Here is a 25,628-nt window from a genome sequence, read left to right as displayed (position 1 = left end):
TCTTTTCCTCTCATTATGAAAATGTATATTATCAATGTTTGTTGAATAATGTACCACGTAGAGAAGTGATGTCAAACGATTTTATAGATTGAATATAAAATGAGTAGTACTAATCAAGACTCGACCAGTGTATCTGATTAAATAGATAGTAAACAGAGCATGGTGTTTGAAAAGAGTCCTGTAGAGCAAACTGTCGTAATTTTAGGTATACATAGTATGTCATCTAGAATAAAAGACGGATTACAGGGGTTCTCGAAAGTATACATATATCATACATAGTTGTGTACAAGAATGTCGGCAAATTTTGGTTGGGTAACGCATCTCTTTGTACGAATGTAAATGCACGTGGGAAGAGAACAACGCAGTTCATCCTATGAGCTAGAAGTGAGTTTGGCGCGTTGAATTCCTCATTTGAACGAGTTTTCCTGTGTGCTGACTTAACTGATTTTGAATTGTCTTTTTTCTGAATAAACTTCGGATGTCAGTTGTTTATGCGACCACCCTTGTAATTTGAAATAAAAATCTTTTACGTGAATTAGTAAGGTATCGCATTAAAGCTTATATCTTTGGATGTCAATGCTTGGAATAAAATGGCAATCAATTTGTAAGTTCAGATAGAGTAACAAAAGTAAAAATAAAATACAAAGCACCTATGATAGCTGAAATGATTGTGGGTAATTTTTATTTAAAAATATATTGCTAAGATAACGCTTGCATTTAAGGCAAATAATCAAATTTATTTTAGTGCTTAGATAGATATTGCAATCTATCATGTTGCTTTTTTTATCTTTGCCACTGGTTATTAATCCTCTCGGACCTTGCATTCCGATAAAAATCCCGTTATGTAAAGCAGTTATTTACCGGTGTGTGATGTATTTTGTAATAATTCGTTTTGGAGTAGCAGCAGATCGAGTGTTGGTTCGCTCTTCCTCCCTCCCTCTTTTTCTCCCTCCTCCCCTCCCTCCCTTCCTCTCTCTCTTTCTGTACGCTGACAAAGAACAGATCCATCACCTGCTCGACGTTGTTTTCCCCGAGTCTCAGGCAGTTTCTCTCACCCTTTCTTCCGCCTTCCAATCCAAGCTCATGGTCGGTACGAGGTCGCATAATAAACAGATCGATTTTTCATTTATAATAAATATATATTTATAGTACTTTGAGAGTTAGTCTGGCGAAAATATTGTCGTCGTAGCGGAGCGTATTAAATGTTAATTGCACATTGATCTTTACGCCTCACTTGCTGGCATCGATAGCTTTGGCACGTGAATGCGTGCGCGAGCGCGACATTAGGCAAATGAGACGAGGTCGAGTTAAGCGTGTGAATTTCGTGCGTTTTGCACGTAAGCTTGGTGATCCGGTTGCTCTCTCCATCTCTCTTACGAACGTGTACGCGCTCTCGACGATTAGGTAAATTGACGGGTGATGTGCTTACAACGATCGATGAACTGTTTACTCGATACGATCCAAAAACCTATTGAGAGAGCTGCGATCAACTGTGAGTGTTTTTAGGTTATTCGAAAGTCATCCGTTTACGAGATCGCTTGCATCCACAGCCTATAAGCCTGTTGTAATTTCAAGATTAGCCTGAACGAGCGTTGCCAAACCGTTTCGCTGATTGTTTCCAACGACATCGTAATATTGCATGCGTTTTATTGATTCAGCCGTTTACGCCTATAAGCGATGTTCACATAACGTGACCAATACTTTTTCACAGTTTTTAAATGACTGTTGTAAGTAATATTGATCTAGCTAGCTATGATAACTATGATAAATTTACTCACGGCTGCGGTACTGGAAAGCTATTATGTACGAGATATGACGTTCGGACAACTTAATTGGTAATGTCTTGCAACTTACGGCCCGTTGATTATTCAACAATTAAAATTTTCCAGCGGAGTGAATAAATCTTTAGGTGTAAATTTATAGCTTCAACTTGAAATTAATTTCTTGAACTGGTTCATCGCAAAGAAAGTTATAGTAACTACTTTTTCTAATAATAAAGTTCAAGTCCTCACCAATAATAAGATTTGTAATTAGACCTTATATCAAAGGAAAATCGTTTATAATATTACTTGGGACTAACCGACTACTGATTAAGTAGAATATCCCTTGTTCAATCAGACATAGCATGGAAAACAACCGTATTCGGTGAGTGGTTCACTCGTTAATTTTTATTCCAAAGAGCACCAAGTATTCGATAAATCTTTATATTGCTGGCGTAGTAATCGTAACGCAATTCTCAATCGTAGTAATCAACGACCTAGACAGAAAGTGTTAGAAATGGTTGAGCGTTAGAGTGGCATGCACGACATTGCGAGCGATGACTTGAAGAATAAGTCGTTAATGGAAGGATCGAGGGAAGGGAATACACGAGAGATAGCCTCTCGCGTTGATTGGAACCGAGTTCGTTAAACTCACACCCACTCCATTTTCTCCGCGCGCGCGTTCTCGCTGACTCGTTTCCTAACGACCTCGTGCAACCAGATTTTTCTCGTAATATCGATCATTCTTTCACGTGTTATTTGAATACTAATTTTTTTCTTATCTTAGTCTTTGCCAATTATAATTTATTATGTAAAACTATCTTTTATTTATAAAAGTAACTCTTATCTATGAATTTTTCAAGAATAGTTTTGCAACTGAATCATTAGTTATTATTTGCGTTCTTAATTGTTTTTATTTTTACGTCACTAATGTATCTTCAACCACGACCATATTTAGCGTTATTTGTTAATTTTCATTACTTGCAGTGACATCCTGGAATGTGAATTCAGTAGTGAAGTGTCTAATTAGATACCGATTATATTCAGCTTCAACCATTTTTCTTGTACAATGAAAAAGGTTTAAGGTACAAAAGCAGCTGAGTTTATTAGTCGAGTTATTGTTAAAAATAACTCCTTCATTTAATCTTCACCATAGGAATCTACGAAGAAAAGGCATTGTTTTTCAAATTGTCAAAGACCATTGTCTCACAAAATAATTTTCCATCAATTTACATTAAAGTTAGTTGAAAATTCATTCTGTCATATCTGTTATTTTATTTTATCTTAGTCTACTCAGTTTTCCCGTCATGAACACATCTAAATTCATCGTGTTAATGTACAAAGTGATCCATTATATATCAAGCAAGTACAAAGTTATACAGTGTTACTATCAGCAGAGTAATACTCAACCAAACTTTGAAGATTTTGTTTTCTTAGCGTCCATTTAGAATTTCAGTTATTATAGCTTTTGAATATAGATAAATAAGAAGATTTATGTATGCCTTCGATTAAAGCTCATAAAGTAAAATTTATATAAATATTTAAAGAAAAGCTCTTTGCAAACGTCATGGTATTTTTTACAATGACATGACGTGTTTCGTTTTCATGGAGATCCAGTTCTTGTATTAAGGCTTCTCTCTCTCGTTCACGTCCTCTGTCTCCACAAGGCGGAAGGGCCCGAGGACTAGTGGTACAGTGTCTCTTTATGCAAATACCGCAGCGTGTGTCTTTAGCTGGTTTTCTTTGCTTCTTTACAGCTGCGGCTCTGGCTGTTCGTTAGCGGTGTACGACGACACGCGGCCTCGGTCACCAATGCCATTTCAAAAGGCACTAGGTCGCACGCCCGCCAAAGGCAGAATGAAAGACGCCTGGTTCTTCGCCAGCTCGTATTTCCTCGTGTAGACTCTAAGCTTTCTTCCATTCTTTCGGTCTCCTTTAATTAATTTTTTCTCTTTCGCTTGCTGCTGCTTTTGTCCTACTTGCTCTTTGGGTAAGTGTCGTGAGATTTACGCATAATGATCTCGACTTATTCAACCAACTATACATATACATTTTTAGAAAGGTATTTATTGCCACTTTCTTCCTTTCCAAGGAATCCTTTACCTCTCTCTCTGTCCCTCTCTCTCTCTCTCTCTTTCTTTCTCTCTCTCTCTCTTTAACTACACGATGTTCGTTTGGATGATATTGTATACACAGACGGAACTTCGCTACGCAAAAATTCCAACGGCTCATTGTGATTGAAAGCAGAAACATACGAGTTAAAGAACAAAGATTTGTTGGATTTCATCCTACTTGCTTTTGACAAATGACGGTTTTGATAAATAACTTTCTCGATTAAAACTTTAGTAGCGCTTAACAATTTTCAACTGAAAGTTATAAAGTTATAGAGAGAGCAAAAAAATATACAACTATGCCGTCGCATTCAAAGATAGATACAAATTTAATTAGAGTAAAAGTTTGAAGACTGAATTTCATCAGAGACCAAAGGCGAGCACAGACAAGTTTTTACGATGCAGCATCACGCCGAGCGAATATTTCTCTTCCAGGAGAGCTAAGGTGCTTACCGCATAAACGGTTATTGTGTGCATTTTGTGAAAGAAAATTCTTTTCACGCTTCTGGAATCCATTTAATTTTTCATTAAAAATTCCTATCTTACGATTACATTTTTTTTCTTTTCCTCTTCTTTATACAATATAATTGTTACGCCCCTACATCTGTCTGTACTCAAAGTGAAATATTCTCTAACGCAGTCTCGATATAATGAATAGCACGACCCATTTTTCAGTGAACTCAGAATTACTTTCTGTCGTCATCAGTGGACGGCTTGTTTTATACGTCAAAGACAAGAAACGAAGATTTATTTTCTGTTCAAAAATAAAAACTTTAAATAAATTGCTGTACGAGTTCCTATCTATATGTGACTCTTGCGTAAAGATAATAAAACAAATATCGTTCCAAAACCAAAACTTGTAAAAGATTTTCACTAGCAGTAACTTTCTTTTGAAAAAGAAAAGGCAAGCATTGTAAGAACAGAAATCGAGTTGGAGTTCACCACGCTAGTTTTTTAAAAGGTCGTATATTTCAGTCGGAAATTAGTAAGTAAAACGTGAAACTTGAAAGAACAAGATAAAAATAAAAAAAATAATAAAGAAAATAGAGGTTTGTTTGCGAGTTGTACATAAATTGCAGAAGGCAATCGATCTGCTTGGAGCAGTCGATTCGGAAAAGTTGGCGGCTCGTTGATAAGGGGAGGGGGTGTGTGTAACGCGCGCGCCCACCTCGCGGCGAAATCGCATCGTCGAAGGAACGTGCGCGCGCGCGTGTGATAGATGTCGCCGTAAATTTTCCATGCGAGAGGGGATATGGTCTTGCACGTTTATCGGTAATCCGAGAAGAAAAATAAATAGCAACGAACAGGCACGCAGGCGAGCTTGGTATGATGTGTATCGCTCGGATGCTCGTACGCAGATGGAGATAGAAGTGATGATAATGCAAGGAAAAGAAGCGTGAACGCGCCTGCGACGTTGTACACTTGCGCAAACTCTCGGAAAGAGGCACGCGAGCGAGACTGAATGATAGATGTCGCGCGTTCGAATATTTATGCGCGTAGCCTTTAGGCGATAATAGAGTGCTCGCTTGCCGAGGTTTGGGCTCGAGCTTTTCTGTACTATGACGCAGCACTCGGAGGGCGATCAGCTTGATAAACACGTGCATGTGAAACTATTTTATCGATACGTTTTTATGCTCGATCGTTAGTTCAAATCGGATTGCATGCCATTTTTCTGGCAGTAACGTGTATCGTTATAATCCATTTTCTGTGTAACAGAATCAGATGAATCGTTCACGCATACATCTATGTATATTTGACTTTGAAGTTCTTAAGCTATCACATTACCATCGCGTCGAAAAGAAAACGTATTAATGATAAAACAGATACTTTTCGAAAGGCCGAGAAGACAAGCGACGTATCAGTTTTTGTCGTATGTTACACTGACTCAAGGATAAATAGTTTTCAATATTTTCATGAAACTTGCAGGTTTGTACAATTAGAATTAGATTTACTACTGCCTATATTCTGGATTAATTCGTTAGAAATATTACATTAACTTTCAGTATTATTGTTCATACAAGTGAACACTAAAATACATTGAATATCGTCTTGGCTTTTATTATAATAATATATAATCGATAAGCATGATAGAAGTGGATGCAGTTGACCTATTTTCTACAAATATTGTCGGCATCTGAATAATCTTCGCGCGTCTTTTGTGAAGTTATATGATCGACGGGAGGAGCAGCACTTCGGCTGAAAGCAAAAAAGCTTGGGATGCAGTTGTCGATTGAGAGCGAGAGGAAAAGAGATGGAAGGGGGAGTACAGTCGAGAGGGAGAGACATTCGTTTGTAGCCATGGGGAGGCGGCACCAATCACCAACACCTTTTTGTTCCTCTTTTTCACTTCTACTTCTTTCCCTTTCACTGGGGTCTTTTTACAACTTTTTCCCTCCCACTATCATCGTGCGCACGAGAGCGCGGGCGACTTCTTGTCCCGTTTTCGTTTAAGCCCTTACCTTCGTTTATCTCTTTCAGCCATAATCTTTCTATTTTTCTCGCACTTCGGGATATATAGGCGAAAGAGCGTTCGCGCGCGCACGCTTGTGAACGAGGAAACTTTTCCAATTTCTTCTCCCAATTCAAACATCTAGTAAACATTGTAGCGTTTTACTTGTGGCCAAGGGGGTGAGAGAAGAAATAGAGAGAGAAAGAGAGAGAGAGCTAAAGCTTTATCCGCAGCGTGGGAGCCACGAGTGCGACACCCTAATGTAGACTAAGGATTTAATCTCAAGTCTGAGGATCGTTTAAGCAGTTGCGTTGCCCGTGGACTATCATAGCCATCATCTCTTGTCAAACAATGAAACTCTTGGGGTTTAGTCATGTGATTGATAAGACGATGGTCGAAGACTTGTCATATATCCCCTTTTGCTGTCGTCACTAAGTAAATAAATTCCGGGAATTAGTTATGTGAAAACAATTGTAAATATCTACCATTTATTCATCACGTAGACTCTGTTTTAATATTGCTGTAATATTCAGTGATTAAAATCGTATGAATTTGAAAAACAAGTTTAGCTTTTTGGTTTTTTGGGAAGAGGGAAGGTACACTGTTAAACATTGAAAAAAAAGTTATGATATTTAGATTAATAATGAAGTATATAGAATATTTTAAACAGTAAAAAATATTATTTTAAATTAATAGATTTCATCTGTTCATTAAAATTAGTAGTAATATAAAGGTTAAGTCAGCCAGAAAATTTTCGAATTAAATTTTAGAAAATACTATTTCGGATATGAAGTTTATAATAATAATAAATATGATTAAATTAACATACTAATTACAAGATTTGATGTATCACATTTCAGCAATTGTTGAATAAAAATAAAGAGAAAATATTTACCTAACAGGATTTGATTTCAAAGCAATTACCACTTTACGGTTGTGCTTATTTTTCATGGATTATTGTAATCAAAAGATTATACCATAAAACTATACTACATTACTAAACGTTGCATGTAAAAACCTCGCAAGGGGTTCATTTAAGTTAGTGTGTACATCTATTGAAATGAATATAAACTAGAGAAGCTCATTAAACTTCAATATCTGATGGACAAGTACGCTTCCCTTTTACTCGGTATATAGCATAGCCAATCGGAATTCAGGGTTTACGAGAAGTTGGGTCTCTTGCCGCAAAAGCTGCATCACCCTCCTCCTGGTCGCGAAGAAGCAGTGTGTATGAGTTTGTGTGTGTGTGTGTGTGTGTGTGTGTATGTGTGTGTGAGAGAGAGAGAATGAGAGAGAGAGAGTGAAGCGAGAGAGGGTGAAAACCGAGCGTATTCCTCCATCGACTTGGATGATGTATAATCCTCGAGTCGCCCGAAATTCGCATTCCAATGTTATTAACGAGCTAACGCTCCGCCGGAATTTCGGCCTTATGACAGTGACGGATCGCTTACTGGCTCGGTTAAGGGACTCTCTCTCTCTTTCTCGTTTCATACGTATTATACATATTTTATTTGGCATAACCATCCCCGCTTATTTATACAATCGGTTATCAAGAGAGACTAATGTTGAATTCCAGCTATCTTTCGAAAATATCCTAATTATTACTTCTATCAAGAAAGTAAAAATGTGGAATGCTACACATGCAATGCAGGGACGACGGTTTGCAAATTATTTTCTCTGATAAGCCACAAAATTTTGACTAAACTTGGGCGGTGTTTGAAATTAAAACTTTTGTTTAACTTGTTTTACTTTTTTGAAGTACTTTTCGTTACGTAGTCAGTTGGAGTCTTTGAGCTAATTTTTAATTTTGCTAGTTTAGTAAATAGTAAAAAGTTTGTTTACCGTTCAACTTATCTTTTTATCTTATTTGGCGATACTCGAAATGATATCATAATGGAAAAAAATAAAATATAACCTCGATTGCAACTTGAATAAAATAACATCTAGGCAAGCAATGTGGAATAACGACTTGTTTATGTTATGAAATATATCTGTATCGATCTCTATAATTATGGACAGGAAGTTGAGATGTTTGCTTTTCAACATGAAAATTTGTATTTTAGACTAATTTATAAAAAATATGATGTTCTTGTAACTACAGTATGAAATGAGAAAATCAATATCCATACATGATAACACGGTCATTATTCTAGTAATAAAAATGCAGCTTCTCTATCTGTTTATCTGGTTGTTTATTTAGTAACATCATATGAAGATTATATTTAAAAAATATTGTCGATCCAATGTATTTATCTATCTTTTGTCGCATCTTCTCATAAATAATATTATTAATTTCTCATATGCGACTCATTGATAGGTCACCAAATAGAAATGATACTGTTATTTGAAAATACAAATACTAAGTTAGTTTTTTGATTTTTGTATAAAAGTTGTCACAGAAACTGCTCAGTTCTAATTAGATTATTTAAATTATTATTTATTCGTTCGTTATTTATGTTTCATTGAAAATTCTCGTAACAATGTTTTATATTATAGCAAAAAAGTAGCATGTAATAGTCTAATCACAGAGTCTTACATATATCGAACCAGCTGCAACAGTAGAGTCATCGTAGATAAAAAAGGACGAGGGAGGACGAAGGCGGCGCTGCTAAACCAGGCAATCCATTAATCTTTCTCGTGGCTCTTCGAGTCTTGGTCTGATCGTAAGCCTTTGATCGAAGCTGCTCCGTACATAGACGCGCTCAACGATGCTTTCACCTGCGGCGATGAATTTTTATAGGAACTGCTGCTACCGCTGTTGCTGCCGTTGTATATAACGAGTAATTTTGAAGCGCATGGGTGGAAAGAAGTTGATGCACGCCATGAAGGAAAAAAGGAGGCCGCCGCGCTTCACGCTACACGGGCCTGTAATGTCGGTTTTTCTTAACACCCTCGTCGATTAGACGTCACTTTGCCCTACGACCTTATGTCAGTTCAAACTTATCGATGTTTTACAAGGTATATTCAGTATTGACCGAGTTTCATTTTATTACATAGATTGTTACCTTTTATTATGGTTACAAACCTTTTATCACTTTATTGATTTTGATTACTTTAAGTTTTCACATACTTATTATGAATAGTGTAAATGTATTTTTTCCAAAAAATAATAAAGATCAGTTTCTGAGTGAATTTGTAAGAGTCGATTTTCAGTTCTGATTGTTAAACTTTCAAGGTGGTAATGAAGGGCCATCTTATAAATTTCTCAATAAAAAATTTCTTTTTTTTGTTTTATTAATATATTTTTAATTATTTCATTATTGTGTCATAAATTAGATTTCTTCATTTTTATAAAATATAACAAACAAAATTTTTTTCCAACGATATGATTGATTAGTTTTGAAGAGAACGAAATTATTCTACGTAGATCACAAAGATAGATTCCACAATTGTAATAAAAGAAAAAAATATAGCTAGTATGAATCAAGACAAAAGTCAATGCACATGATGTCATTTATATTTAACGATAATCCGAGATCTATTAGAGGTTTCGACCCTGGACGAAGTCACTTGAGTTATCAATCTCGGGGTGTTGAATTTTACAAAACGTCGCGTGTCCCGCATCGTTATGTGACCCCGAACACGAGAGACTCTCGTTACCGACTGCTCACCGATGTTATCGTTGGCCCGATGCAGGAATACCGAAAAACCGCAGCAACGATCATTTTCAGCAGCATTCAATCTCTTTCGACATAGACAAACTACTTTCTTTCTCGATGATGCCGTAAGTTTCATTCTTATTTTCTTTTTGTTTGCCTGTACAGATTTAACAATTGTAAGTGTACCGCGTGTGGTTAAGACTTGTGTTTGTAAAAGATGACGATAACCCAGTTACAGCCTAGTGTAACATTAGTGGGCATACTTTTCATGTGGATCGTCTAGACCAGATAAATATCGAGCATTAATCATTTGGTTTTTCATGTGTTTCATCGTCTAAACTGTATTTAGACTAATGCAATAATCTGTGCCGTATTTAATAAATTGTATTATTTGAAAAGTTGAAGTTGGATTTTGTCTGAAACTGATGGGCTCTTTGCATTTAGAGAATATGTAAGTATTTAGTAGAATTAAGTGACAAACGAAGTAGACAAGTAAGAAAGCTGGAGCTTTGAGAAAAATGTAAAAATCAGCGGTACGCGCGCAAGCTCGACATTCACGGCACGAAGAGATGCATATAGTAGAGCTAAAAGTGCAAAAGAGCGCCGGAGAGATAGAGGGTGAGCTGTCAGAGGCAAACGTTCGGTCAATTATAAGTTGCTTGGGGACGTGAGCGGCTTTTCTGAGAAGACTTCCAGATACTGGCGCTTTCGTTCAGTTTCTCTTATATATTTTTTTTTCTTTCTTTCTCTCTCTCTCTCTCTCTCTCTTCTTCCTTCTTTCGGCTCTCACCTAGCTTAGGGATAAAACTAGGTGGGCAAGAAAGGACGATCGCTGAATTTACGACGAAGGAGGACGGAGCGAGGCTGCGAATGAAAAACGGGAGGTATAACTTACGCCGTGAGATTTCTGTGTCGCGCTGAAACAACTTGTATAGGTAGATAAGAGAACCTTTACGCAAACACGCACGCGCATCCATGTACATGCAACTGTTCATCTCCTGCATTTTACCAAGCGATATGTATTATAGATTTTGACATTAAATTGTGCCTTGTTGATATGAGTTTTACTAAAAATATCTAATTTTCTATTTAACATGTTTTTAGATATGTGCAAACGTAATTTTTTTATGTAGTTACAAAATTATGATGAGTTATTTAAAAAAAAAGACATTTTGAAAGACCATCAGACCAATTAGTACAGTTTTATTCAGAGTTATGAATATGTAAATTCAATTATCACTTTTTATTATCAAATATGTTATGCACATGAACTGAATGGAGAAAAGCGGTTCGAAGTCTCATTTCCTTCGATGAAGCAATTCCTATAAGAATAATTCAAGTTTTTGCCAAAATCTGTTTCAAATCAGAATAAATCATGACATGTTAAGAAAGTGAATGTTTTTACTTATTTGTTTAATCAAACTAATATGACTATTGAACAATTTTGAATTTAGACTTGCAGAACTCATTAATGCACTTATAAAATAAGTTTAAATATTTTTGATTACAAAGAATAATACACACACACACACACACAGAGTTGTGTGTGTGCGTACGTGCATAAAGTTTTAGAGTCCTAGGTTTAAAAATGACAAAAACCATTTTCAGTAGAAGCCTACTCTAATATGATATTAAGATTTTAATTTTTGAATTATTTAAACTTTTGACTAAACTGTTGGTACTGTTTTAGTTGTCGGTAGAATTGGTTATTGCAAATTTAGAAATTGAATATATCTCTTGAATCTAGGAATGATACAGAATAAGTTACTTTCATTACAATTTTTAAGCTTATTGGAAGAATATACGAAAAATGCGTTGATACTACTAATGGGAATGAAAAACTTCAGAATATTTCTTATTATTTTGATAATGATAAAAAATGTTTTCAACATAAAAATGACTATATAAACAAATTATTTCATTATGCTGTTTCAATAAAACAGTATTCATAAGCTTATTTTATATAACTAATGGTATACCTAGCTTTTGGTTTAAAAAATAGGGAGAATATTATTATTTCACTTATACATTTTTCCGAGATTTAGAAAATATTTTTTTTGAGTATATAATGTAGATATTGTTAATATCTAACAAAGATACATTAATAAGGCGTTGAGTTTAGTTGTGTAATTAGCTAACATTGTCAATGTTATCAGAGCGAAAGCATTGTAATATTGTCAAAGCGACAAATAAAAAAATTATAAATGCAATAGTATAAACAGTTTCAAAGTTCTGTTGTATTTCTAAAGTGTTCACAATGTCGTGCTATTCTCTATGCAACTCGTGAAATAAAACCGGCGTGGTACCGGCAATCTGTAGAAAGTGAAAATTCAGAAAACAGTAGGATAATATATGCAAGAAACAAATTGGCTCATCAGCGAAAGGCAGCAAGTGAAAGTTTGTCCAAGCTAGTTAGCCCCGAGCGGGTGCGCGGACAGCAAAGTGTACAGCGCACACAACGACACGATAGGGATCTCTCTCTATCTCTCAGTCGAGCGTGTACCCGAGGACAATTTCGCGGATCATATAGTTTTCGTAGAGGACACGGATGTATATATACATATAGAATACCACCAGTAAGTTCGCGGCCATTGATGCATTTATACATTTGTATACCTATAACATAACTAATCGGACGAATCGCGAGTTTAGCTTTCTTGCTTTATCACAAAGGTATCATTCTGCGTCTACTCACTCAGTTTCTTACACACGCGTAGACGTTTCTGTATGATGGCTTTTGTTTTTTGCCGCGACTTTATTGCTTTGTTCGTTCGTTTGCCACTATGACTTTCATCTGCAAGTGCTCTCTTGTCTGTCGCTGCCGCAGCGTGCCAAGTGGTGACTAATTACTGCCTGGAGTTCGTATGTTCTTAATCTAGGAACTTTTTTCATTCTTGAATTGAAAAATATTATATTTCTCGTTAGGAACAGAAAGGCTTAACTTATGAAATGAGCGAGGTTCCTGAAAAGTCCCGTGAAAAACAAGGGATATATTTTTCAATTCTGTAGTCGAAAACAAAAAGTCGTAAGCGCTTTGAAGCTTAGAGAACTGAAACAAAATCAATAGTTTAAGACATTTCATTCAAAAATAAGGCAAATGTAACGAATTATTTGATACTACATAATTTCTATTCCTACTGTATAGATACCATGTAAATCTATTTTTAAGTACGAGAAAAGTTGATAGCGAACAGTAAATTTATGTCATCTGTCAATTTTCAAACATGTCAGATTCACGGCATCGATTAAGGCTGCCTACAAACGGAATCAACTTGAATATATATCATTACTATATTTTCAACGTATCGAAACTGCGTAAAGCTTATGATGTAATATGTGATTTAAAAAACAACTAGATACTTCTTACTCGGGTCATTTCATAATTAACTAAATGCAATATATCGACCTCAGTGTTGGACGTTCTCTTGAAAATTAGCAATTATGACGAGTAATACACGAGACCAAATATCACACACATGATCTAATATTATTTTAAATAAGCATAATACACTAGAAGTTTATGAATCTTCTTAACGAATCATATTTTTTCAGGTATATTAATTATCCAAAATTCAATATCCAAAAAAAGTACAAGGGACTTTTCATGTAATATTACGAAACCGTATTAATTCGTAAAAATGTGTTATTATAAATTCAATTGATCTCAAGATAAAGGTTGACCTTTATCTTGAAGACTTCTGTTTCTTCGTAGAGAAAGCTTCATTTTGGCGAAAAAAGAAATTTTTGTTAAATCGCTATAAATACATATTTTAAAATGTTAAAAAATGTAGTAGTGATTATTAATGTCGATATTTAAATAAAAAATACTTGCGCCCTCGCTTAATAAAAGCATGGGTAAAATATATAAAAAGGATATATTACAGATGAAGCAAAAGAGAGCCGAGATAGGGTGAGCACAGCTTTTATTTCTGATGATAGTATGAAAAGGAAGTAAGAGAAGTAGGGTGAGGTGGGGGTCGAATCGATGAATGCGATTTGGAGGCGCGCGAGCGTGGAAGCTGTTGCCCGAGGCGCTCGTAGAGCTCGAAAAAGAATCTCTTCTCTCACAGTGCCTTTTTCTGCGGTAGCGACATGGTCTGAAGACACGAGCAGCCTTTCCAAGCGCTATCCTTTCCTCGAGGACGCCGATCTTTGAGAGTCCAGCATTCTATTTTCTGCCAATTTTTTTTAAAGATAAGTGAGATCTCTTGTGAGCCTACGATCTCTAGTAAAGTTTTGCGGTTAGCAGGCTATGATACTTCTCGTATCTCAATTTAATGCATCGTCTTTATTTTATATTACACAGGTCGCGAATAACTTTATTTAAGCCTAAAATATCTTTTGTCGTAGAATATTAAAAAACATCAGTTACCTACCGAGTTATACTCTTGAATGTTTTACGATTTTTTTCTGACATTTTATACAATTTTATTTATTCTGTCGATTACAATCACTTCAATTAATTTTTGTCAACGCTGATTATTATTGAGTTAGGTAAATCATTGGGGAGAAATTGTAACAAATTTCTCCTATTTTAATCTACTATATGTATCAGCGAAGGTCTTTGAGGTTTACTTATACGTATATCAACAATACTGCTGATATAGCCTGGTGGGCAGACTCGGGGATGCACGTGCATTTTTTAATATCGATGAAATTAGCCATGCCATTTTATTTTTGGTGCAGCTTTGATTTTCCTTCCGAGTGACTTTACTAGTGCGATTCCGGTTTCTCGTTGCTCTTTCGAAAAATTGGTTATGCAAGCATACGTATCGGCATATTTTATGTCCATTAGTGAGTAGAAATGATTATATCAACCTGCGATCCGATATTTGTCTTTGCCACATTTTTCACAGCCGCATCATACTGATTCCATATAGGAGTCGCATACCGTGGTAACGTTGTTCGTTGCCTAGCTCGTGCCGTAATGCCATTTACATAGGTGGCGTCGAGGGGTCGAAGTGATCGACAAAAGTTTTCATTTCTCCAGGCGCAACAGCTTTTAAGCCAGAAAGATAACATTCAACGTCACTTATCGGCACGAACGTAAAGCTGCTGTCATATATGTACAATCCTTTATTTACCATGAGTGAATACGAGCTCAAAGTCACTCATTATCATTTCCGGTTAACGATCTTTCAAGCTATACTTTGCTGCTTTTCAAACAATCGTTTGAAGAACTCACTTGGTATTGACTGAACGTTGCTAACTTCTAAACAGTAATATGACTACTTCCTTCTAACCCAATAACCACTTGGAGATGTTCTCGAAACTGTATTATAAAAACTTGTGTAAAAATGTGCGTAGCCACCTGTGAATATGCATGATACGAAATGTAAAATTCATGGGAAAACAAACCTTGAGCGTTCCATCTACAAACTACATAAAACTTGCCATCAACACCTTAATGTTTCTCCTTATTGCAAAAACTAGTACACGGCTTTCTCTCAGCTCGATAAAGTCTCGCGAGTCATACATAAAAAATGGTTCGTCTCTCGTCTGCTCTGCAATATTTCACTGGAATTGCTTCTAATTCTGCGATTGAAGTTGGATTGGGAGGAACATTTTTCTTACTGATTCGACATATCGTTTGCTTTAAATTTTCTCTCTCTGGCATGTGGCTAATTACTCTCGACGCTACTTCTGTTAGTTCCATCCGTAACATTGCTGTTGGAGGTTTGTTGGGATCCTCAGCAGCTTACCGTTTTAAGTTCAGTCTTTTTTCAGCTTTGGACATCTCACGATCTGAAGGATGTGAATGTGTAGAAGTTTCTGGGTCTTTTACGACCGTGACAACCTTATCTTCATTCGGAGTGTTAACGGTTATAGCTTGCGCTGTATATTCCTTGTCACGTATTTTTTCCAGTTCCAGCCCATACGGATACTATTTGTTCGTGATTTAATTTACACGAAAGTGCTGAAAAATAATCGTACTCTGTTGACAATTTCCTGTTCCGAATTCAGTTTTATATATTCAAAGATTTTGAAAAAACAACAGATTTTATGGCAGTCCTTATGAATGTGGCCGAGATTATGAATATTTATATAACATTACATTAACGCTGTTTTTTTGTTTTTCAAAAATCGATATCATTAGTCGTAAAAATATGAGTTCTTTATTCATATTATTTATATCACTGATTCTTTACTTATTATCATTAAAAATTATAATAGATTCAAGGTCAAGTTATGAACAAAAAAAATCAGCAGAAATTGCTTATGATGATCTCAGTATATGAAATGGTTCTAACGCTTCCTTTTATATATTCTAGGCTAAAGCAAACTATTTTTCCAAATTCCAAGAAAATCAGTGACTTGTACCCTGATACTGCTCTTGTTAGGTATTAATTTATAAAGAAGGAATGTCTGATTCTGATATTCGGATATATTTTATTGGTAAAATGAATCAGGGTGATGTTTGAAACATACTTATTAGAAAGATACACATTATTTTAAGAATGTTTCATTAATTATTAATCTATTATTATGAAATTAGCTTGTTTCTAAAGTATGTTTTTTTTCATTTATTAAGCGCAGCACGTTGTAGAACTTTAGCATTGAAATAATTATTTGCTTCGTTACTTTTATGGTTTTGTTCTTTCTGGCAAAAAGTTACCATTAGTGAAATGAAACATTCACGCACTCATAATACGTTAATCAGATACATATATATATATATATATATATATATATATATATATATATATATATATATATATATAGATTTTTGGACGTACATTTTTAATACGTTAATTGGACAGCTATAATTACTTGAAAAATTTTTTTTATTATAGAATTATGAAACACAATTGTCTAATCTTTCGTCAATGTACTCGTTAAAAGAAACGATTAGTATGAATAACTTACATATTTGACTTGATTGATGATAATACCCACGTGTAACAAAAAAATCAAAAGTTGATTTATAATAAACGTTGTTGAAGAGTAACATGACATATGATTTGGATCAATACTTCTGATTTTCATATAGATATTCCATAAAATAAATATTTTCTACCTATCTGCCATAATCTTAATAAAAGTACATTTATTCTAATAAACTAAATTTTGTAAATCAAAAAATATTTGGCCAAGGCCGAGTTTCCAGATGCAAAAAAGTCAATTAATCAGAATAAACTTAATAATAACTTCGAACGTAAACTGTGATCCCCAGTGCCGGTAAGTTCTTTTGGTTGAGTCTGGAATGTACTGTGGTTTTGATGAGCTAAGGGAATTAAAGTTACGCTCTGGGGGTAAAGTTACTAGGGTGCTTAAATGAATAATAGAATTGCTAATTTCTTAATATTGTTTGTGATACTGCAGCTTGAATTTAAAATTATATTTTATTTTGTCGAAAATGATAGTTTTTCCAATATCAAAATACAATCACCTACAGATTTCATTCCGGCAAAGTATTAAAAATACATTTTATATCCAAGGTGTTATAATTTTGAAAAAGTGTAATTGCTCATCCAAAAAATACTTTACATACATTCAAAATAACAGCTCTCGAATATTGAGCGGTTAAAAACAGCACTGAGATGATGACGTGAGAATATTGGTAAGGAATTAAAAGTTATCATATCAGAGCACCGTGGCAGTTCTGGGAGTAGTCGGCGAATACGTATAGGAAGCACGCTTGGTAGTCCAATAATAAAGTCATGCGATCGTGGTTGAATAGGTACACGAAGAAGAGAGAGAAAGAGAGCCGCCAATTTCGTAGCCGAAAGATTAACGCCGCGGGACTGCCGGCAATTTGTGGATGATTTTTCCCCGTGGGCCAGTTGCTCGCGAGCGCTGCAGCGAATAAGCCTTATTAATGACGGTTCTCGCGCGTGCGATTTACTCTGGTTTTTTCCTTTTGCCTTCCACCTGTCGTTTTTCACCTTCGCTTGAGACGTTACCCTCGCACGCAATCCTTTTCGTATAAGCTGCTCCACGATCGCGAGTATTGATTAGAATCTAATTGGCATGGAAAATGCTATTTTTGTATCTTTACCTTCTTGGACAATTTGACACCGCCATTGATTTTTTTAATTGAATAAGTAACTTCTGCTTAGTGTAATTTTTCCAATGTCATTTTACATGAAATATAAAAAGCTGTACTACAAGATAACTTCAATAACTATATTTTTTTAACTACGTTTTTCCTGATTTTTCGAAAAATATTTTACAAATTTTTTTTTAATTATTATTTTTACACAATTCATTCATGACCATAGGAATTCATTCATATATTTATTAAATATAAAAGAATCCATTCTATTCGATACATTCTTTTTGGAGTTCAAACTTTCGTCTTCGATGTATTTTTGAATTTGAATTCAATTTAGATCAAAAACTTATATGAATAACATAAAGATCAACAGACACGTACAGAGCGCGTGATGCATCTAGTAGTACGTATTAAAAACTCTTATTCTGCGTTCACTTATCTTTGTTTTTTAGATATTCCTACATGAAAAAAGATAATTGAAGTCAAGTTCAATTAAAAAAACTTTGATTGGCATTTTAGTAAAATAATTTCAAGGATTTCTATTTAAAAACGTTGGTTCATTAAAATAAACCAGTTATTATTATTCTTAATCAATGTTTTTATCCTAATGTAACATCACAAATGACAAACATATATGTTATCATTTCTAATGTTACTCTTTTTTTATTTCTTGAAATCAACTGCAATTTACCTTTCATTATTGTTTTATGATATCAGAGCAGTATCTTTGCTTTAGCATCATATGTTTATATCTTCCTATACTACGCTTTTCAACATCAAATTTCCATTATTTCACTGTTACTACATTCTTTTTTTTCTATCACTTGCCTCTCGAGACTCTTCTTTCTTTTCTTCAGTACTTCCAGTTACAAGCGCAATTACCTGCATGAACCCCTCGAAGCAAAGAATTTGCTCGCCACACGAGAATAAGTGGCTTTGTTGTAGATCAATAAGTTTTTTTCTCGTGTTCTTTTTATAGTAGCCATGAGAAAACTAGAGTACTTTATGTACGTGTGTTTATTTTTCAACTCTATAAGGTACTTTTTCAATTTTTATTGAAAATGCAATATTTGATTAATGCTTAGCTTATTTCAAACACTAATGTGTCAAATAATAACAGCTACTTTATAATATGCAATTGTATTATATATTTTTTGTTGTAAAAATGCAAATATTTTATAATTTGTATAACCGATGATGAAGCATTAATTGTATAATTAGAAGATCTAGGTTATTTATTTATTTATTTGACGTACATATATAATAAAATTATGAAGAGATAAGTTATCAGGTGATTTCATTAGCTAACTTTATGGTATGAATGTGACTATTGCAGTAGCAATAAAAGATTATATTCCGACCAAGGGTCCTTTATGAAAAGTGAAACGTATCGTTTTTGCGAATTTTCAATGTATAAGATATAAACCAGATATAACCAACCGTAAATAAAGCGTTGTATTAGAAGTAATAAAATCGATAAAAAATGATAAGGTTGATATAATTGTTGATTCGGATTCCACCTTTAACTGTAGGTCCCAATGCGCGTAAAAACTTTTCCTCTCACCATACCAAAAGTGTCAGGAAAGGTAAGTCTACATGCTAATGACTATTGGGAACCAATACTAATGCGTGCAGGTACCTACTATATCCCTAGAATGTTGCATATGAACGTAGTTATTGAAGTAATAACAATAATAACAACAACAATATAACATATTTTGGAAATGTTCAGTGGAAATTAAATACAATATATATAAAACAAATCAAACGTTGTTTTTGGTAATTTACAGTATTTATGACTTTTGTTATTTATAGTAGATTGATTATCCTAACAAAAACATTGAATTGCTTTCACTCTGAATAACTAAAAATAATGCAGGTTTAACTTTAATTTCTGGATTTGATTATTATAATGAAGATTGAAGTAATTGTAAATAAAATATTTTCATAAGGTTGAAAAAATTTTCCATTACGCCTAACCATTCTATTTTCGCGTCACTACTCCATATTCTACAACTAGCTCAATTGTATTCATAGGTTAGTAATAAGGGATAGGTGGCATTTGAATTAAAAAAGGGTAGACTTCATTATTAAGATAACTTGTTATCAATAGTGATCGTGCGCAGCGGTAAATCGAAAACAATGGCGGTGGCGTTAGAAAGAAAGAAAGACAGAGAGAGTGAGAGAGAGAGAGAGAGAGAAACCTTCACGAATAATTGTGGCTTGCATTTACCATTGTTGCGAAGTGAACGCAGTAATTGGCTTTCATTGTTCTCCTTTGGTTGATTTTCACAAATAAAGATAGTGCTTAGCTAAGAAGCCTTCTCACAGATTAGCATCAAGTTTATGAAACGGTTTTCGCTCCAATTGAACGTGGTTTGTAATTTAAAATCAAGAAAGCAATTCGATGTTAATTTTTATCTTTTAAACCTGTTTTATAATTTATTTTATTATAGTGTCACGCTACAGTTAAATTCATTTATTGCCAATTATTACAGCATGAAAGAAATAAAGTAACTTACTTAATGTGACAAATATCATAAGGATTGATGTATCCACCTATGACTAGCTTTGTAGAAATTATATACTAGCTGACTTTAGAAATATAATAAAGAAGTGATTATGACAAACAAATAAAAGAGAGATTCCTGTTTCATTGAACGTTCATGCTATATAGCGTAGTAATTTTCATTACTTATGCATTTGTAAAATAGCTTGAATAGCTTAAAGAGAAAAGAACAAATTTTGTGAAATTCGGAGGCTAGCACGTCCATTAAGCTTTGGATAAAGGGACTCAAATAGTACACTCACCACGAAAAACCTATTGATATTTGTTAAGGAACCTTAAGTCTTTTGAAGAAATAGACTGAAAACTGAGTAAACAAAATTGAAACTATTATCAATTATACTATAACGGCTCAGCCAGATATCCATTGGTTCGTCACAAATAGAAATAAATTGCAGGACAAATTTCTTTCCCGACATCCTTTGTTGTTTCTTAAGACGGAAGGGGGAGGGGTTCGGGCAGATATTTATAAATTGTTCAAAATTAAGAGTAACGAAATTTATAAGTATATTTATATGTAACTATACGTATTCTTACATATTTCATATAGGCTTCTGTAACTCTTTCATATTCTTAATCGGTGACACAAATCCTGTTTTGTTTAGTATCAACTTTTATATATGAACTTTAGAAATAAACCGAAGGAAACTACACACAAATCAAAATTGAATACAATTTTTGTGCGCATAATAAGTTTTTCCTCACCGTCACAAGACATTTTTTTTCTTATCTTCTCAAAAATCATTTGTAGTCACACCAAAATCGTTAGGTTGATCGGTTAGTATGTAATAATTCACTCGCTCTGGTTATTGATCTAGTAGTTATATTGAGGATTTCATATTTTTCATTTTTTCCCCTCTCTTAAAATAACGATAACCAGATGTGAAGGTTTTAGTGATGTCATACGACTAAATCTTTCCGATTTAATTAAATTTAAAAACTATTATAAAGTTTTTTGGCCGTTTTAAATATAATTTTTGCATTTCTGCTGACAAGCTTCATACCAAATAGTGACTACTATAATACAATGTCATGCTGGCAGTAAACTCTTATTTTCTACGTACATTATTTTCTACATATTGGCAGTATTCTTATATTTTCTGACGGACGTTATTAATACTTAGCTAACATCTATCTTGCTGTTGTAAATAGATTTAATGTTACTTTTCTATTTTTACAAATGATATTTGTTCTAGTACTGAGTTTTACCGAACATTTAAAATAATTTTTTTCGATAATATATTTTTACATAAATTATTGATATTGTACGTATCTAAATTGAAATTATTACGAAAAACAGGAGATTTTTAAGATAATATAATTCTTGAAATTATGATACAGTATAATAACGTTTGACATATGCGGAACGGGGTTTGCGAGTTCTAGTTACATTAAAAAATGTTATGTCATAGAACGAATCAAGCATCAGTACAGTCAGCTCAAATTCATCATTAAATTGAAATTTTACGAAAGTAAATTACAAAAATTATTCGGTCTTACGAATTCATCTCAAAATTCAGACAATAAAATGAATCTACTATCACTAATGAGTTCGTAAGATCAAATAATTGTAATTTATGAGAAAATGACAAGCTATAATATTTCCATTCTGGCGAAAGTGGCATTTTCCTATATAAAAAAGGAAATGGACTGTTTAGTATTGCATTTTATTTGTGATTTAATTGGCTGAGAGATGGACACGAGGTATAAGGCAGTACAGTGTGTACATATGTTTATACGTGTCACAGAGTTGTGTTGGGCGCACAAATCGCTTGGGAAGGCGTATCGAGAAAGGTAAAGGTTATTAACTTTTACTGTATGAATGTTTTTGAAACTTGAATAATTTGTTTAGTTATTGAAATATTTGTTCAGTTAAATATATATTTATTTATTAATGAAATACAACGGTTTTAGCTTATTCAAATTGTATAATTATTTGCTGTATTTCGATTATTAGAGTTTTAAAGTTTGTTGATGGAAATTTTGATTCATATGTATTGCACGTTAATATACATATCAAAGAAATGAAAAAATTTATATAAGCACCTAGAGCACACTGAACGTGTTCTATTATCAATAAATAATACTCATTGTTAACTTATAATAAAATTGCATTTATAAGAAATAAGAGATTGTAAATAAGACAACGTAGTAAAATGTTGAAACATTTGAATCAGTTATCATGAATACATTAAAGTTATAATAAAAAACATATAATAAAATAAAAAAGCTACGTAATCACATAGTGTTACTTATTTAAAACATTGCCTTCTAAAGTTCCAAAAATAAACATACATACTAATAATTTGCAGTTAAAAAAAGATTTGATAATAGTCCCTAAACACCTACTGCCTACTATTTTAATTTCTCCTTTCTTAAAATGTGTTTAATAGGATGAGGTTGAAAATACGTTGGAAGATTTATTCAAGTAATTGGTAAACAAACCATGAGTTAACGGTAGAAAGAAATTACAGTAACTGCAAAGAGAGACAGAAGCCTCGTGCTGAAAATAAGCATAATTATAAAAATGTACCCTCTTGATAGAAAGCTTAATACTCTTTACCACCTGTGCTCGATATTCAACTCTTATTATAGCTGCATTACAGCACACTTCTTTTGAGTCGAGTGCGGCTTCCTTTGCGCCATTTTATTTCATCGCAGAGCTTCGCCGTGCCGCGGCCGCGGCTCTTGTCTTTTTATCGCGTAAGCTATTACGCCTCTCGCGAAATGTTTCAAGGAGATGGAGTCCTTCTTAAGTTGCCCGCGCGGTAATTGCAAGAGAGCACTCCTGCAACTCTTATTGGTGGTTAAGATTGCGGTCTTCTTGCGAATTTTGCCGAGAATCAGAGAAAAAGGCTATGCAGTCTTTGCTTAAAAAGGATCTAATGCACTCAGCACCTTGAGATCAATGCCTCTACTCCTTGGCCTTAATGATCACTTGCTTTTACATTTTTAAGATTATTAAAGTTTGAGTATATCCGAATCTCAGAATTAATAAAGATTCATCCACGAATAAAAATATCGCTTGCTACTGAATGAGTCGGCAAACTATAGTGTGCGTTAATTTTTATAATGATAAATAAGACGTTTACAAATTACTGAAATGATATCTGAAGTTTCTTTATGCAGGTGCATATTTTATTTTACATTAATAAAAGTATTTAATTGCATGTCTCATTCGGCATTCAATTTGCTTCAAGCCGATATATTTAAGCGTAGTAGTTAGAAAGGCATAAATGTAGCGAAATACTTTCTTGAAATTCAGTAGTTGCTTTAGTTTTGCATCGCAGGTGCACTCAAATTACCTTCTACGTGCCGGCAGTATCAAAGGTTGCGAGGAGTTTACGACTGCAAATGTTACTCCTTTGAGGAATTTGAATTCTGTTTGAAGCATTCACTTGTCGGGTTGAACATATAAGAAATATTTTAATCTAAACTTAAGATGACAAGATCCTCGTAAAAAAATTCATTAGCGCTTCTTCACATATCGTTTATATTTTGATACAACTAACTAAATCTTGTCATGTGCATGCCAATAATAGTAATATTGAGATAAGAGATCAAAGAAGAAAACAATTATCCAATTAATTAAAGTTTTGATTAATTGATTCATCTGGTTCACTCCTAATTAATGCTTTAGAAATGACAGTAAAAACTCGTTATAATTTTCCATGTTCCATGCAGACTTTTATACGAAAGGTAGAAAAGTTCAGTGAAAAAAATTGAATTTCAAGCTGTTCATAAACTAAATTTTCTAGATAAATAGGAGTAATTTTTACTTTACTAACAAAACTTCCCAGAAACAAACTCTTCTCGGGCGCAAATTCTTTAATACATGTAGCGGAGCAGTTTTAGAAGCTGGATACTGCGGTTTTGTTGAAGTTTAAAATACCCTAATTCTAAATTAGAACAACAATAAAAACCAAAAAATAGACAGATAAAAGATTTTAAAAGGTTGAGCAACAAAGCGAAGCGCAGCGCCGCTCTCCAACTAAGAATCCCCCTTGACCTATAAACCATTTCTCTCACTAGCTCTGATTTTGTTTGCGAGCACATCTTATGCGCACGCATGTATGCAGATTTACACGTGATATTGTAAAAAACAATTTTTGCACAATGAGTTCTTTACTCTGCGTTGCGTTGTTGGGCCATGGCCCAAAATAAAGTAACCATGCTCTCTCCCCCTATCTAGTTTCGTTAACGAATCGGTCTGAAAAAAAACTCTCTCTCTCCCTTTCCCTCTCCCTCTCCCTCTCCTTCTCACTCTTTCCCTTCGAAATGTTTTATATTCAGTGTACCACGAAACAACATTGGCTCCCGATCGTGACCTTATTTTTCTCAGTGTCTGCTTTTTTAAGGACTTACCCAGGCGTTTTCAGTGCCAGCGGGAGATCGCTTTGTTTTTACTTATTTTCGACTGATAACAGCTTGATGCGCTACTTCAAGCTTTTGTTATCGTACTTGCTCTCGAGAGTTCAATCTGTGTTTCTGACTTGCTTCTCGATAGTTCGCGGAGCAATTCTCATTCATGTCTTTTTTATATAAAACTCCAGGGTTGGTGTTTGTCCGAGAATGAAAAAGAGAAAGAGGAACCACACGCCAATGAATAATAATATTTTATTTTCAATTATTACGCTGACTGTCTTTACAGTTGCTAAAAATATGCCCGCCTTACCTTTTGCACTTCTACAACTGTCACTGGCCCTTTTCGGGGGCCTAGAAGAGTAGGGAGTAGCTTTCCGCGCGTTTTCTTGATTATAAAATGAGGGAGCGAAATCAGTTTCTTCTGGAAACGCGCGGGGTAGATCTGTAACATTATCTCGGTGAATCCTGCGATGCATCTGCAAAAGACCCAACTATTGGGAGACTAGCTGCGTTGGGACATTCTTAGGCCTCTGAGGTGTTGTTCTTCTCTGTTCAACAGATCGGTAAAATAGACAGCACTGTAATGTTCTGTTCAAGACTTACTGGGAACTGTAATTTGTCGTTGTATTGTGCTTTTTTTTTACTGGATAAATACTTATTATTTTCATATCTTTGATTAAAAGCTTTTCTACTTAAACTTGGATTGAGATTGGAGAATTAGACACACTTTAGTTGAATATAACTACTTTACTTATTTATCTACGTTAATTCGTTAAGATAAA

At 34.2% G+C, this 25,628-nt stretch overlaps 1 protein-coding gene across 1 annotated transcript in view; it reads right to left on the bottom strand.

Annotated features, from left to right (window-relative positions):
* LOC131664821 (T-lymphocyte activation antigen CD86-like) overlaps nucleotides 1-25,628 on the bottom strand; it is a 109,201-nt gene that overhangs the window by 29,924 nt on the left and 53,649 nt on the right. The window lies entirely within an intron of this gene.

Source organism: Phymastichus coffea, unplaced genomic scaffold (genome assembly GCF_024137745.1).
Source record: "Phymastichus coffea isolate CEN01 unplaced genomic scaffold, Cenicafe_Pcof_1.1 PCOF00045, whole genome shotgun sequence".
Lineage (NCBI taxonomy): Eukaryota > Metazoa > Arthropoda > Insecta > Hymenoptera > Eulophidae > Phymastichus > Phymastichus coffea.
Note: the sequence above shows the minus strand (reverse complement) of the source record. Positions and strands in the feature narration are given on the sequence as shown.